The sequence below is a fragment of the Oncorhynchus masou genome, chromosome 22 (genome assembly GCF_036934945.1).
Source record: "Oncorhynchus masou masou isolate Uvic2021 chromosome 22, UVic_Omas_1.1, whole genome shotgun sequence".
NCBI classification, from domain to species: Eukaryota; Metazoa; Chordata; class Actinopteri; order Salmoniformes; family Salmonidae; genus Oncorhynchus; species Oncorhynchus masou.
The window spans coordinates 39,158,158-39,172,682 of NC_088233.1; the positions used below are offsets into that span (position 1 = coordinate 39,158,158).

At 43.2% G+C, this 14,525-nt stretch overlaps 1 protein-coding gene across 2 annotated transcripts in view; it reads right to left on the reverse strand.

Moving 5' to 3' along the window:
• The window catches only part of LOC135508726 (anoctamin-10-like), a 36,954-nt gene extending 23,259 nt beyond the window's left edge, over nt 1-13,695 (reverse strand). For both annotated transcript variants that reach the window (XM_064928957.1, XM_064928956.1), the window contains exon 1: nt 13,536-13,695. The gene's annotated coding sequence lies outside the window, so the exon portion shown is untranslated. The remainder of the gene's footprint in view (nt 1-13,535) is intronic.
• Nucleotides 13,696-14,525: the final 830 nt, after the last annotated feature.

A 14,525-nucleotide genomic window follows, 5' to 3' on the forward strand; every position in this document is an offset into this window, starting at 1 on the left:
TCGCCGAGTCCTGCGTCCCCTCCGCTCAGGTTTTTGTCCAGCGTTGCGAGCGCACCTGGAAGGGGGTCAGGTCGGCACTTTGCCGTAATAGGGCGCAGACTGTGAGGGCCGCTAATAAGCGTAGGACCAAGAGTCCTAGATATTGTTGCGGTCAGAGAGTATGGCTCTCCACTCAGAACCTTCCCCTTAAGACAGCTTCTCGCAAGTTGGCCCCGCGGTTCATTGGTCCGTTCCGTATTTCCCAGGTCATTAATCCTGTCGCAGTGCGACTTCTTCTCCCGCGCTATCTTCGTCGCGTTCACCCGGTCTTCCATGTCTCCTGTGTTAAGCCCGTTCTTCGCGCCCCCGCTCGTCCCTCCCCCCCCCCATCCTTGTCGAGGGCGCACCCATCTACAGGGTTCGTAAGATTTTGGACATGCGCCCTCGGGGCCGTGGTCATCAGTACCTAGTGGATTGGGAGGGGTACGGTCCTGAGGAGAGGAGTTGGGTTCCCTCTCAGGACGTGCTGGACCGTTCGCTGATCGATGATTTCCTCCGTTGCCGCCAGGTTTCCTCCTCGAGTGCGCCAGGAGGCGCTCGGTGAGTGGGGGGGGTACTGTCATGTCTTGTTATGTCTGTTCCTGTCCTTTCTCTTCATTCTCTCTCTCTGCTGGTCTTTTTAGGTTACCTTCTCTGTCTCTCATCCCTCAGCTGTTCTACATTTCCCCTAACTAGCTCATTCTCTCTTTCCCCACCTGTTCTCTCTTCCCCCTCTGATTAGGTCTCTATTTCTTTCTCTGTTCCTGCTACTTTCAGTGTCTGATTCTTGTTTGTGTTTTTTGATGCCAGAAGCAAGCTGTCGTCTCGTTTGCTTCCACCTTGTCCTGTCCTGTCGGAGTCTGCATGGCAGGTGCATCCTGCATTATACTACGTTCTTTTGTTCCATTGACTACGTTGGAAGAGGATTTATGCCATTCCTGTTTTTTATTAAAGAACTCTGTTTTCTGTTAAAACCGCGTTTGGGTCTTCACTCAAGTTCTTAACAGCACCAGATTTGCCAGTTCTCGCTGTGAGATGTTACCCCACTCTTCCACCAAGGTACCTGCAAGTTCCCGGACATTTCTGGGGGGAATGGCCCTAGCCCTCACCCTCCGATCCAACAGGTCCCAGATGTGCTCAATGGGATTGAGATTCAGGCTCTTCGTTATTCATGGCAGAACACTGACATTGCTGTCTTGCAGGAAATCATGCACAGAACGAGCAGTATGGCTGGTGGCATTGTCATGTTGCAGGGTCATGTCAGGATGAGCCTGCAGGAAGGGTACCACATGAAGGAGGAGGATGTCTTCCCTGTAACGCACAGCGTTGAGATTGCCTGCAATGACAACAAGCTCAATCCGATGATGCTGACACACCGCCCCAGACCATGATGGACCCTCCGCCTTCAAATTGATCCCGCTCCAGAGTACAGGCCTCTGTGTAATGCTCATTCCTTCTACGATAAACGCAAATCCGACCATCACCCCTGGTGAGACAAAACCGCGACTCGTCAGTGAAGAACACTTTTTGCCAGTCCTGTCTGGTCCAGCAACGGTGGGTTTGTGCCCATAGACGATGTTGTTGCTGGTGATGTCTGGTGAGGACCTGCCTTACAACAGGCCTACAAGCCCTCAGTCCAGCCTCTCTCAGCCTATTGCGGAACGTCTGAGCAATGATGAAGGGATTGTGCATTCCTGATGTAACTCGGACAGTTGTTGTTGCCATCCTTTACCTGTCCCACAGGTGTGATGTTCGGATGTACCGATCCTGTGCATGTGTTGTTACCCGTGGTCTGCCACTGAGAAGACAATCAGCTATCTGTTCTGTCTCCCTGTAGCGCTTTCTTAGGCGTCTCACGGTATGGACATTGCAATTTCTTGCCCTGGCCACATCTGTAGTCCTCATGCCTCCTTGTAGCATGCCTAAGGCACGTTCACACAGATGAGCAGGGACCCTGGTTATCTTTAAAAAAAAATGTTTTTAGAGTCAGTAGAAAGACCTCTTCAGTGTCTTAAGTTTTCATAACTGTGACCTTAATAGCCTACCGTCTGTAAGCTGTTAGTGAATGTTCATTAATTGTTTATGGTTCATTGAACAAGCATGGGAAACAGTGTTTAAACCCTTTACAATGAAGATCTGTGAAGTTACTTTGAAATACAAGGTCCTGAAAAAGGGGCGTTTCTTTTTTTGCTGAGTTTATTTACAGGATCAATTCCAATACCATATTTATAATGTGTCGGGATACTGGAGTGACAAAGGTAGATGTGTATAGGGGTAAGGTGTCTAGGCATCAGGATCAACAAACTAGCAGCAGCGCAAATGAAGAATGTATGTGTGTGTGTTGTGGTAGACCAGGGGGTTTGGTCAAGACGTTTAAACAGATCACACGGACAGAGTAAGATTAGCTCGGTTTCAAGGGTGTTCATTTAAATAATACATCAAAAAGGATAGGTCTCCCCCAGGAGACCCTCTCCAAGACACCGTCTTCTGGGCTCCGGGTCTTGCTGTACGGCACAGAACTGCACTCACGCCTGTTACCTCTGTAACAGTCCCTAACTTTACAGGAGTCCTTTCTTCCCCCAACTCTCTCCCTATGTGCTGTCCTTCTGGCAGCTTTATGGGCCTTGTACAGCTGGTGAGCAATCAGCCCTTGATTACTCCCCAACTCCCAATCACCCCCAATTAGTCCTGGCCGGAGCACCCGTCGAGACCTGGCACGTCCAGCAGATGGAGCCATCGCCTTGAGATGTATACACCGTCTGTCACCAGGCCTCGACGAGTCTCCCCCTGGTGGCTGACCTGCTGTACGCCACAGTGTGTGGAGTCAATATACACTGTGTACAAAACATTAGGAACACCTTCCTAATATTGAGTTGCACACCATTTTGCCCTCAGAACAGCCTTAATTTGTTGGGCCATGGACTCTACAAGGTGTCAAAAGCGTTCCACAGGGATTTTGGCCCATGTTGACTCCAATGCTTCATACAGTTGTGTCAAGTTGGCTGGTAGTGGATCTCTACTCTGAATAGCTCGTTCCATCTCATCCCTTAAAAAGTCTAATAAATCCATGTAATACATCTTGCACCGGCACAATAAATCCATCCTTTATTTTAGACAGGTCTAAAGAAGCATGATATGAAGAACATGTAGTCTACTTCAGAAGAACAGAATAACTCTGAGTTGTCCTTATGTTAGGTCCTGATCTGGCTATGCCAAATATATGTGGGCCACCCTAGTTCATTTAGCAGATAAGATTGTCTTAGAATTCCGTGGCATTATTTTATAATATTTTATAGTACATAGTTTAAAGAATATAATTGATAAAAGCTGAATAAAACGTAAGTATTTTATCCAAAAGATTTGAGGGAGTGCGCACATATGGCTATTCTGTGTTGAGCGGTTAACAAAGAAATAGGTACTACTATATGCTTAACTTAGAGTCATTCATGTAACTTTAGTTGTTCTACAAACTTCGGGCTACATTACCGGTCAAAAGTTTCAGAACACATACTCAATCAAGGGATTTTCATATTTTTTTATATATTCTACATTGTAGAATAGTAGTGAAGACATCAAAACTATGAAATAGCACATATGGAATCATGAAGTAACCAAAAAAGTGTGAAACAAAATAGATTTTATACTTTAGATTCTTCAAATAGCCACCCTTTGCCTTCATGACAGCTTTGCACACTTGGCATTCTCTCAAACAGCTTCATGGGGTTGTCACCTGGAATACATTTCAAATAACCGGTGTGCTTTCTTAAAAGTTCATTTGTGCTCTGATATATATGACACTGGATTCGTCTCCCCTTACAGCCCTTTTTGGAGTACTGCCCATGGGTACCCTCCTATCAAGAATCCAGTCGGACACTGTTGCTTATACAACTCTTTTAGCTAGACGGCTAATACTACAGAACTGGAAGATGGCAGCTTCCCCATCTTATAAATATTGGGTTAGAGATGTGTTGTGCTCTCTGAAACTAGAAGAAATTCAATTCAATTCACGTGGGAACTCCAAACTGTTTAATGAGGCTTGGGCTCCATTCCGGTCTTACTTTAAACAGTCCATCCTCTGATGGCATTCCAATTAAAACTAAGTCTGTATTTGACCCCCCTGTGACTTAAGGGTTGGAGGAGCTTCTCTCTGTTTTTGCTGGGGGGGTTATTAAGGTCCATGTGCTTATTGATTGTGACCCGCGGATGCCTTGTTCATCTTGCCCGGGCAGACTGAAGTGTGAGCTTGTTTTTCCCAGTTATTTTTACATTTTGTTCACGCCTACATGAATAATCATTCTATTTTTATTTTATTTTAAAGCATTGTAAACTTTATTTTTGGTCCAGAGGATGGTCGGTCTGTGGCCATGACTGTCTGTGAGTGGTTGCATTTCTCCACCCTTATCCCTTGACTGTTTACAGGAACAATGGTGAGGTGTTTGCTCTGTCCCTGTACTATAGATTGCATTTTAACCTTTGTAGCCTTCTGCCTGGTGTGTTTAACTTGTCTAAAGTATGGTATCTTTAAAGCTATTTTTTTATTTGTATTTGTATTTTTATTTTTTTTCTTCTAGTTGAGTATATTATTTATATTACTTTGTGTTGTCTTGTGTGTGTGTAAAACTTAATAAACAGAGTTAAAAAAATAAATACAATAAAATAAAAGTTCATTTGTGGATTTTCTTTCCACCTTAATGCGTTTGAGCCAATCAGTTGTGTTGTGACAAGGTAGGGGGGTTTACAGAAGATAGCCCTATTTGGTAAAAGACCAAGTCCACATTATGGAAAGAATCGCTCAAATAAACAAAGAGAAATGATAGCATCATTACTTTAAGACATGAAGGTCAGTCAATACAGAAAATGTCAAGAACTTTGAACATTTCTTCAAGTGCAGTCACAAAAACCATCAAGCGCTATGATGAAACTGGCTGACATGAGGACCGCCACAGGAAAGGAAGACCCAGAGTTACCTCCACTTAGAGTTACCAGCCTCAGAAATGTTTGCCCAAATAAATGCTTCACGGAGTTCAAGGAGCAGACACATCTCAACACCAACTGTTCAGAGGAGTCTGTGTGAATCAGCCCTTCATGGTCGAATTGCTGCAAAGAAACCACTACTAAAGGACACCAATAAAAAGGAGACTTGCTTGGGCCAAGAAACTCGAGCAATGAACATTAGACCAGTGGAAATCTGTTCTTAGGTCTGATGAGTCCAAATCTGTGATTTTTGGTTCTAACCGCTGTGTCTTTGTGAGCCGCGGTGTGGGTGACCAGATGATCTCCGCATGTGTATTTCCCACCGTAAAGCATGGAGGACGAGGTGTGGTGGTGTGCGGGTGCTTGCTGGTGACACTGTCAGTGATTCATTTAGAATTCAAGGCACACTTAACCAGCATGGCTACCACAGCGTTCTGCAGCGATACGCCATCGCATCTGGTTTGGGCTTAGTGGGACTATCATTTGTTTTTCAACAGGAAATGACCCAACACACCTCCAGGCTGTGTGAGGGCTATTTGACCAAGAAGGGGAGTGATGGAGGGCTGCATCAAATGACCTGGCCTCCACATTCCCCTGACCTCAACCAAATTGAGATGGTTTGGGATAAGTCGGACCACAGAGTGAAGGAAAAGCAGCCAACAAATGCTCAGCATATGTGGGAACTCAAGACTGTTGGAAAAGCATTCTAGGTGAAGCTGGTTAAGAGTGTGAAAAGCTGTCATCAAGGCAAAGGGTAGCTATTGAAGAATCTCAAATGTAAAATATATATAAAAATCAGTGACATCTCTTTTTGGCAATAATGCACCCTAAACAAATCCATGCATTTTGCGGTCAGTGGCAGGGAGTGCTGCGTTGTGCCGTTCTCCCTGAGTGCTGGGTGCTCCTAAGCACCTCTCATTCACATGGCTCTCCATCACGTGATTGGGTCTTTCTCACAGGCTACAAGTGAAGACCTGCATCGCTTGCTGTTCTGTACTGATGTAAGCTTTATAAATAACTTTGATTGATTCATTTATTGACAGACACATTGGTGATGCAACTGCTCGCGTCCTTATCCAATTCCGAGGTGCATGTTGAAGATATTGGAAGAACTGTCCACATTTACTTTTCGCCAGTAAAACAAAATGAGTAGGCCTAACGAACAGCAATCTGTCAATCTACTATCCCCCGTAGTACAAAAGTCGACCTATTCTATTCTGTGAGAGAAATAAATATTCCAAACATAGTCTGGGACAGTTGTGGGATGCAATAGATCCCAAATCAATACAACCACTTGCATCAAAAAAAAAATGTTTTAGTGCAATGTGGCTGACGCAACAGATCAGAATGTTTAGCCTAAAATGTTGATAAACTATTAGGCTATTTCTTCACATTATACGTGTAGCAACGCGCACATGGCAGTAGGCTATAAGCGCAAATGTTCCATTAGTGGGAAAACACCATTATCAAAAGTGACCGCAAATGTGATTATGCTTGTAATGCTTTTATTATAAAGCTGCATTTTTATGGTGAAAATTATCTTCCCCAAACTTGAAACTCACGCGCTGTTAATGTATGCCGGTTAGTCTTTAAACCCCTTGGAAAGCTGATTAATATGCTTAATTTTAAGAAGTTGTTTAGCCACTTTAGTTGTGATACAAACCTTATAAAAACATATAGGCCTATGGGCTAGTCTGCATGAGATGTGTGACAATGAATAGAAAAAGTCGCAAAAAACAATATGTTTCTAATGCTTTGCATCATTTACAAGTGATAGTATATAATTCACAAGTGATAGGCTAATATTGTCACCCATCAGACTATTCTTGATTTAATCTTGTCTTTACATATACTAAATAATATATGTGTGAAATTTGTTTGGATTTAGAATGGACCATTATCATGCACCTGTCTTGAATCTGGGGCAGCGGGAAAAAATACATATCATCTATGCACGTAAATAGAGAATGGAGATTGCTTTTCCCGTGGTTCATTTTCATGGCAGCCAAGTAGGCTATACTCCTGTTGTAAATATAAACCATGTGCTTAATATTAGGAAAGTAGATAAATAAGTATAGTAGGCCTAGCCTATAGAAAGCTGATGGAATCCTCATATTTTTAGTAGAGGCCATCAATCTGTTTTCTCGTGCAATTGCATAGCCTATAGAAATGTTGAGCAACATGAGCTCATGGGCTCTCATGAAGTGTTTGATTAGATTTTCGAACAGATCTGCATTGATGTCAGAGTGATTGGAGGGACAATAGAGTGCTAGGCAGTTAGTAAGTTTGGTAGGCTACTAATGACCATCAGCAGCATCAGAGCTTGGAGAAGCTTAATTACCGTGACTAAACGGTCACGTGGAATTTGACTGCCTTCATGACTCGTGACCACCGATGTGGCGGTATTACGGTCACCGCAACAGCCCTATCCAATTCTCCAGTGTACATTGTTTTTGTCCTTTAGTTCACTGCAATAGCAGTTTCTTGTTTTTTTTTGCTGAAAGAAGCGGAACTCTGTAAGGTCATTGTCTGCCATACCCCATTCGTCTCAAGGTACGATGAGTTATGCATTATTTTATGGGTCTTTGAGCACCAATGTTGCACTGGACTGTCAGTTGACTAACTGTCTTTTGCTCTGCACAATTCGTGTCAGCCTCCTTTGTCCTTTTTCATCAATGGCTAGTGTTTGACCACTGGCCTGATGTTGGCTGGATGTTCTTTGGGAGGTGGGCCAATCTTCATACACGGGAGAAACTGTTGAGAGTGAAAAACCCAGCAGCGTCGCAGTTCTTGACACAAACTGGTGCGCCTGGCACCTACAACCATACCCAGTTCAAATATTCAATATTTTGTATTGCCCATTCACCCTCTGAATGGCACTCATACACAATCCATGTCTCAATTGTCTTAAAGCGTATTTCTTTAACCTGTCTCCTCCCTTTCATCTACACTGTTTGAAGTGGATTTAACAAGTGACATCAATAAGGAATCATAGCTTTCTCCTGGATTTACCTGGGCAGTCTATGTCATGGAAAGAGTAGGTGTTTCTAATGTGTTGTACATTCAGTGTAAATATGTTATGTGTGTCAGAGTGTTGGAGTGTGTAGATGCCTGAGAGTGTGCATAAAGACAATGCAAAAATCTAAATAAAATACAAGGGTCAACACAGATCGGCTGTGCAGCCATATTGTTAGCTATTTAGCAGTCTTTTTGGAGGGATAGACGCTTTCAGGAGCCTGCTGGTGTCAGACCTGATGCACGGGTGCCACGTGCCTTGCGGAAGAAGAGAGAACAGTCTATGGCTTTTGGGTGGCTGGAGTCTTTAACGTTTTTCAGGCCTTCCTTTCACACCACCTGATATAGATTCCCTGGGCACTGAAGACATGGATGTCGATAAAGGCAACCCCCCCACACCTCTCTAATTCAGAGGGGTTGGGTTAAATGTGGAAGACATATTTCAGTTGAAGGCATTCACTTGTAGAACTGACTAGGTATCACCCTTTCCACAATACATGTTAGAATCACCTTTGGCAGCAATTACAGCGGTTTGTCTATCTGGTTAAGTCTCTAAGAGACTGGATTGTAAAAATTCTTCAAGCTCGGTCAAGTTGGTTGTTGATCATTGCTAGACTGCAAGGTCTTGCCATAGATTTTCAAGCCGATTTATGTCAAAACTGTAACTAGGCCACTCCGGAACATTCAATGTCATCTTGGTAAGCAACTCCACTGTATTTGACATTTGTTTTAGCTTAATGTGCTGCTGATAGTAAAATTTGTCTACCAGTGTTGGAAAGCAGACTGAACCAGGTTTTCCTCTAGGAATTAGCCTGTGCTATTCCGTTTCTTTTCATCCTAAAAAAACTCCCTACTCCTTGCCAATGACAAGCATACCCATAATATGATGCACTGACCACCATGCAGAGTGGTACTCAGTGATGTGTTTTGTTGGATTTTCCCCAAACATAACACTTTGTATTCAGGACATGAAGTACATTTCCTTGCCAATGTTTTTGCTGTTTTACTTTAGTGCCTTATTACAAACAGGATGCATGTGTCACGTTCGTCGTAGTGAGAAGACCAAGGCACAGCGTAATGTGTATACATGATACTTTACATTTACATTTAAGTCATTTAGCAGACGCTCTTATCCAGAGCGACTTAATAAAGATAGACACTAAACAAACTATTGTGCCGCTATGATACAAAAGTGCAAACACAGGGACATAGACAATAACCCACAAAATACCCAAAGAAGATGGTTGCCTAAATATGGTTCCCAATAAGAGACAACGATAAACAGCTGCCTCTAATTGAGAACCAATCCAGGCAACCATCGACATACATAAACACCTAGATAGTAAACGACCCCATAAACCTACAAAAAACCCTAGACAGTAAAAAACACATACATCACCCATGTCACACCCTGACCGAACCAAAACAATAAAGAAAACAAAGAATACTAAGGTCAGGGCGTGACAGCATGTTTTGAAATATTTTTCTTCGGCAAAGGCTTCTTTTCATTCTGGCATTTAGGTTAGTATTGTGGAGTAACTACAATGTTGTTGATCCATCATCAGTTTTTAACTTATCACAACCATTAAACTATTTTAAAGTCACCATTGCCCTCATGGTGAAATTCCTGAGCAGTTTCCTTCATCTCCAGCAACTGAGTTAGGGAGGATGCGGGTGTTATGATACACCATCCAAGTGTAATTAATAATTTCACTATGCTCAAAGGGATATTCAATGTAATTTTTATTTATTTACCCATCTACCATTAGGTCCCCTTCTTTGCAAGGCATTGGAAACCCTTCCTAGTCTGTGTGGTTGAATCTGTGTTCGAAATTCATTGCTCGACTGAGGGACCTTATTGCACACAGAATGTGTCCATGCAATTGATTATGTGACTTGATATGCAAATTATGCAAAAACTTTCCATAACAAAGGGGTTGAATACTTATTGACTGAAGATATTCCAGCTTTTAATTTTTAATACATTTGTTTAAACATTTTTTTTTTAAATCCACTTTGGCATTATGGGGTATAGGCCAATGACACAAAATCTAAATTTAATAAATGTTCAATTCAGGCTGTAAATCAACATAATGTGGAATAAGTCAAGGGGCGTGACTACTTGTTGAAGGCACTGTATGCAGTCAAATACACACACTCCTCAATGACTGATGAACTGTCAAAGCGGTGGACACAACAGTACAAGATATACTGAATGAAAATATAAATGCAACGTATTTTCAATGATTTTACTGAGTTACAGTTCATATAGAAAAATCAGTCAATTGAAATAAATTCATTAGACCCTAATCTAGACCCTAACCCATTAGACCCTAATCTATGGATTTCACATGACTGGGCAGGGGGACAGTCATGGGTGGCAGGGGCACAATGTTGGAAGCGACATATGGTAGAGAAATTAACATTCAATTCTATGGCAACAGCTCTGATAGACATTCCTGCAGTCAGCATGTCAATTCCTCAAAACTTGAGCCATCTGTGGCATTGTGTTGCCACAATCTGCTCATTTTAGGTGCACAAGATACACCTGTGTAATGATAATGCTGTTTAATTAGCTTCTTGATATGCCACACATGTCAGGTGGATGGATTATCTTGGCAAAGGATAAATGCCCACTAACAGGGATGTGAACCCCAAAAAAGATTAATCTAGGTGGGTGAGGGTAGAGTGGCGTGCAATTGAGATTGTGTCGTCTATGGATCTATTGGGCGGTATGCATATTGAAGTGGGTCTAGGGTGTCTGGAATGATGGAGTTGAGGTGTAAATGTTGCCTGCTGCCAGCAGAGCTAGCATAGTATTATGCCATGATAAACTTACACAAATGCTTGTCTAGCGTTGGCTGTAACGCATATTTTGAAAATCTGAGATGACAGTGTTGTTAACAAACGGCTAAGCTTGTGTTTGAATATATTTATTTCATTTCATTTGTGATTTTCATGAATAGGAACAGTTTCTAGGGGTATTTATGTCCGCTGCGTTATGCTAATGCATTTGAGGCTATGATTACACTCCCGGATACGGGATTGCTCGTCGCAAGAGGTTAACCAGCCTTTCAAAGCACTTCATGATTACAGATGTGAGTTCTACCAGAACTAACATTCCAGACACCCTAGACCCACTCCAATTTGCATACCACCCAATAGATCCATAGACGACACAATCTCAAATGCGCTCCAACCTGCCCTCACCCACCTAGATCAATATAGATTTTATTTTACATCCCTTTACCTCGCATCCCAACCAGAAGCCATGGATAACAGGCAACATCCGCACCGAGCTAAAGGCTAGAGATGCCGCTTTTAAGGAGTGGGACGCTAATCCGGACTCTTATAAGAAACCCTGCTATGCCCTTAGATGAACCATCAAATAGGCAAAGCGTCAATACAGGACTAAGATTGAATCCTACAACACCGGCTCCCAGGCTTGTCGGATGTGGCAGGTCTCGAAAACTATTACGGACTATAAAGGTAAACCCAACCGTGAGCTGCCCAGCTATGCGAGCCGACAGTACCAGACGAGCTAAATGCCTTTTAATGCTTGCTTCGAGGAAAGCAACACTGAAACATGTATGAGAGCACCAGCTGTTCCCGGACAACTGTGTGATCACACTCCATAGCCGATGTGAGCAAGACCTTTAAACAGGTCAACATTCACAAAGCCACGGGGCCTGATGGATTACCAGGACATGTACTCAAAGCATGCGCGACCAACTGGCAAGTGTCTTCACTGACATTTTCAACCTCTGGACTTCCTGACGGGCCACCCCCAGGTGGTAAGGGTATATAACAACACATCTGCCACGCTGATCCTTAACACTGGAGCTCCCCAGGGGTGCGTGCTCAGTCCCCTCCTATACTCTCTGTTCACCCACGACTGCATGGCCAGGCATTACTCCAACACCATCATTAAGTTTGCAGACAACACAACAGTGGTAGGCCTGATCACAGACAACGACGAGACAGCCTATAGGGAGGAGGTCAGAGACCTGGCTGGGTGGTGCCAGAATAACAACCTATCCCTCAACGTAACCAAGACTAGGGAGATTATTGTGGACTACGGGAAAAGGAGGACCGAGCACGCCCCCACTCTCATCGACGGGGCTGTAGTGGAGCAGGTTGAGAGCTTCAAGTTCCTTGGTGTCCACATCAACAACAAACTAGAATGGTCCAAACACACCAAGACAGTCATGAAGAGGGCACGACAAAGCCTATTCCCCCTCAGAAAACTAAAAAGATTTGGCATGGGTCCTGAGATCCTCAAAAGGTTTTACAGCTGCAACATCGAGAGCTCTCGACCTGGTACGGCAACTGCTCGGCCTCTGACCGCAAGGCACTACAGTGGGTAGTGTGTACGGCCCAGTACATCACTAGGGCTAAGCTGCCTGCCATCCAGGACCTCTACACCAGGCAGTGTCAGAGGAAGGCCCTAAAAATTGTCAAAGACCCCAGCCACCCCAGTCATAGACTGTTCTCTCTACTACCGCATGGCAAGCAGTATCGGAGTGCCAAGTCTAGGACAAAAAGGCTTCTCAGCAGTTTTTACCCCTAAGCCATAAGACCCCTGAACAGGTAATCAAATGGCTACCCAGACTATTTGCATTGTGTGCCCCCCTAACCCCTTGTTTTATGCTGCTGCCACTCTCTGTTAATCATATATGCATAGTCACTTTAACTATACGACCAACCAGGGCCTCTGCACATCGGCTAACCGGGCTATCTGCATTGTGTCCCACCCACCACCCGCCAACCCCTCTTTTACGCTACTGCTACTCTCTGTTCATCATATATGCATAGTCACTTTAACCATCTACATGTACATACTACCTCAATCAGCCTGACTAACCGGTGTCTGTATGTAGCCTCGCTACTGTATATAACCTGTCTTTTTACTGTTGTTTTATTTCTTTACCTACCTATTGTTCACCTAATACCTTTTTTGCACTATTGGTTTGAGCCTGTAAGTAAGCATTTCACTGTAAGGTCTACACCTGTTGTATTCAGTGACAAATAAACTTTGATTTGATTTGATTATGTTTTTAATTTTCTTAACTCTATTCTTTGAACTGCATTGTTGGTTAAGGGCTTGTAAGTAAGCATTTGATTTACAAGGTGGTCCAATTCTTGGGAACAAGAATGATCAGTAGTGTAAAAAGTACCAGAAAGTCATACTTGAGTAAAAGTAAAGATACTGTGGAAGGACCACCAGGAGGCAGGCTGTGTCCACTGAGTATCCCAGCCCAGCACGTGAGTACAGAGGATCAGAGGCAATTAAGCGCACCTGGCGACACTAACCACCTATTCTCTTCCTCCTACATAAGATACAGGAGTGCCAAAGGAAACCATTGGAAAAAGGAGACTTACCTGACAGACGACAGAAGAAAGGAATGGACTACCTCACGGGAATGGCAAACACTGATTCTCACCACCACCAGAAATGAGCTCTCCACAAACATATAGTTAAGATGGTGACACACCTGTAATTTATGCTATAGTTAAAGGTTACTCACCTTGTTTTCCTAATTCCTGTAAAGAAGAAGATTTGAATTATCCTTGTGAGATCTTGCTTGGTTGTGTGGGCATGTGGGAGAAGAAAAGATACCTCAATAGAGAACTTGACAAATGCCAAAACTTGCTCCCAACTTGTTTATTCCACCTTTCCGCTTTAGAGCAACAGACAAAATACTTGGTCCACTCACAATACATTCAAGATAAGTAAAAGTGAAAGTCACCCTGTAAACTTAAAACTATTTGGTTTTAAATATACTTAAGTATCAAAAGTTAATGTAATTGCAAAAATAATTTCAAATTGCTTATATTAAGCAAACCAGATGGCACAATTCTATTACTTTTGGGTGTAAGGGGAAATGTATGGAGTAAAAAGTAAGTTATTCTCTTTAGGAATATAGTGAAGTAAAAGTAGTCAAAAATATAAATAGTAAAGTGAAGTACAGATACCCCCAAAAACTACTTTGGTAGTACTTAAAAATAGTTTTACTTACACCAGTGGGAATGATGATAGTCATCTTAAAAGGTGGGACAAGGAGAGGTTGAAAATGACCATGTACAGTATATACCTGCCAGTTGAAATGTGCATGCTTTGAGAGCGCCCTAGAATACCATCTGGCCCCGCGACCTTGTGAGTGTTGACCAGATTAAAGACCTTACTCATTTCGGCCTCGGAGAGCGAGATCACCCAGTCCTCTGTTTCGGTGGGTTACCTCACCGAGTGTTGTTACTGTTGAAGCATAAAATATGTTGAGTTCGTCGGGGTAGAGAGGCATCGTTGGGCAGATCATGGCTGGGTCTAATCCGTAATGGACTGTAGCACCTGCCACATGCGACCGGCGTCGTACCCTGTGTAATATGAATCTACTTTATTCGTATATTGTCCTTTTGCTCATTTGATGGCTCTGCGGAGGTCGTAAGGAGAATTATTGTACTTCTTCCTGTCCTGAGCCTCAAGGTTGCCTGTGATGGCCCTGTGTGCAGTAGCCCTT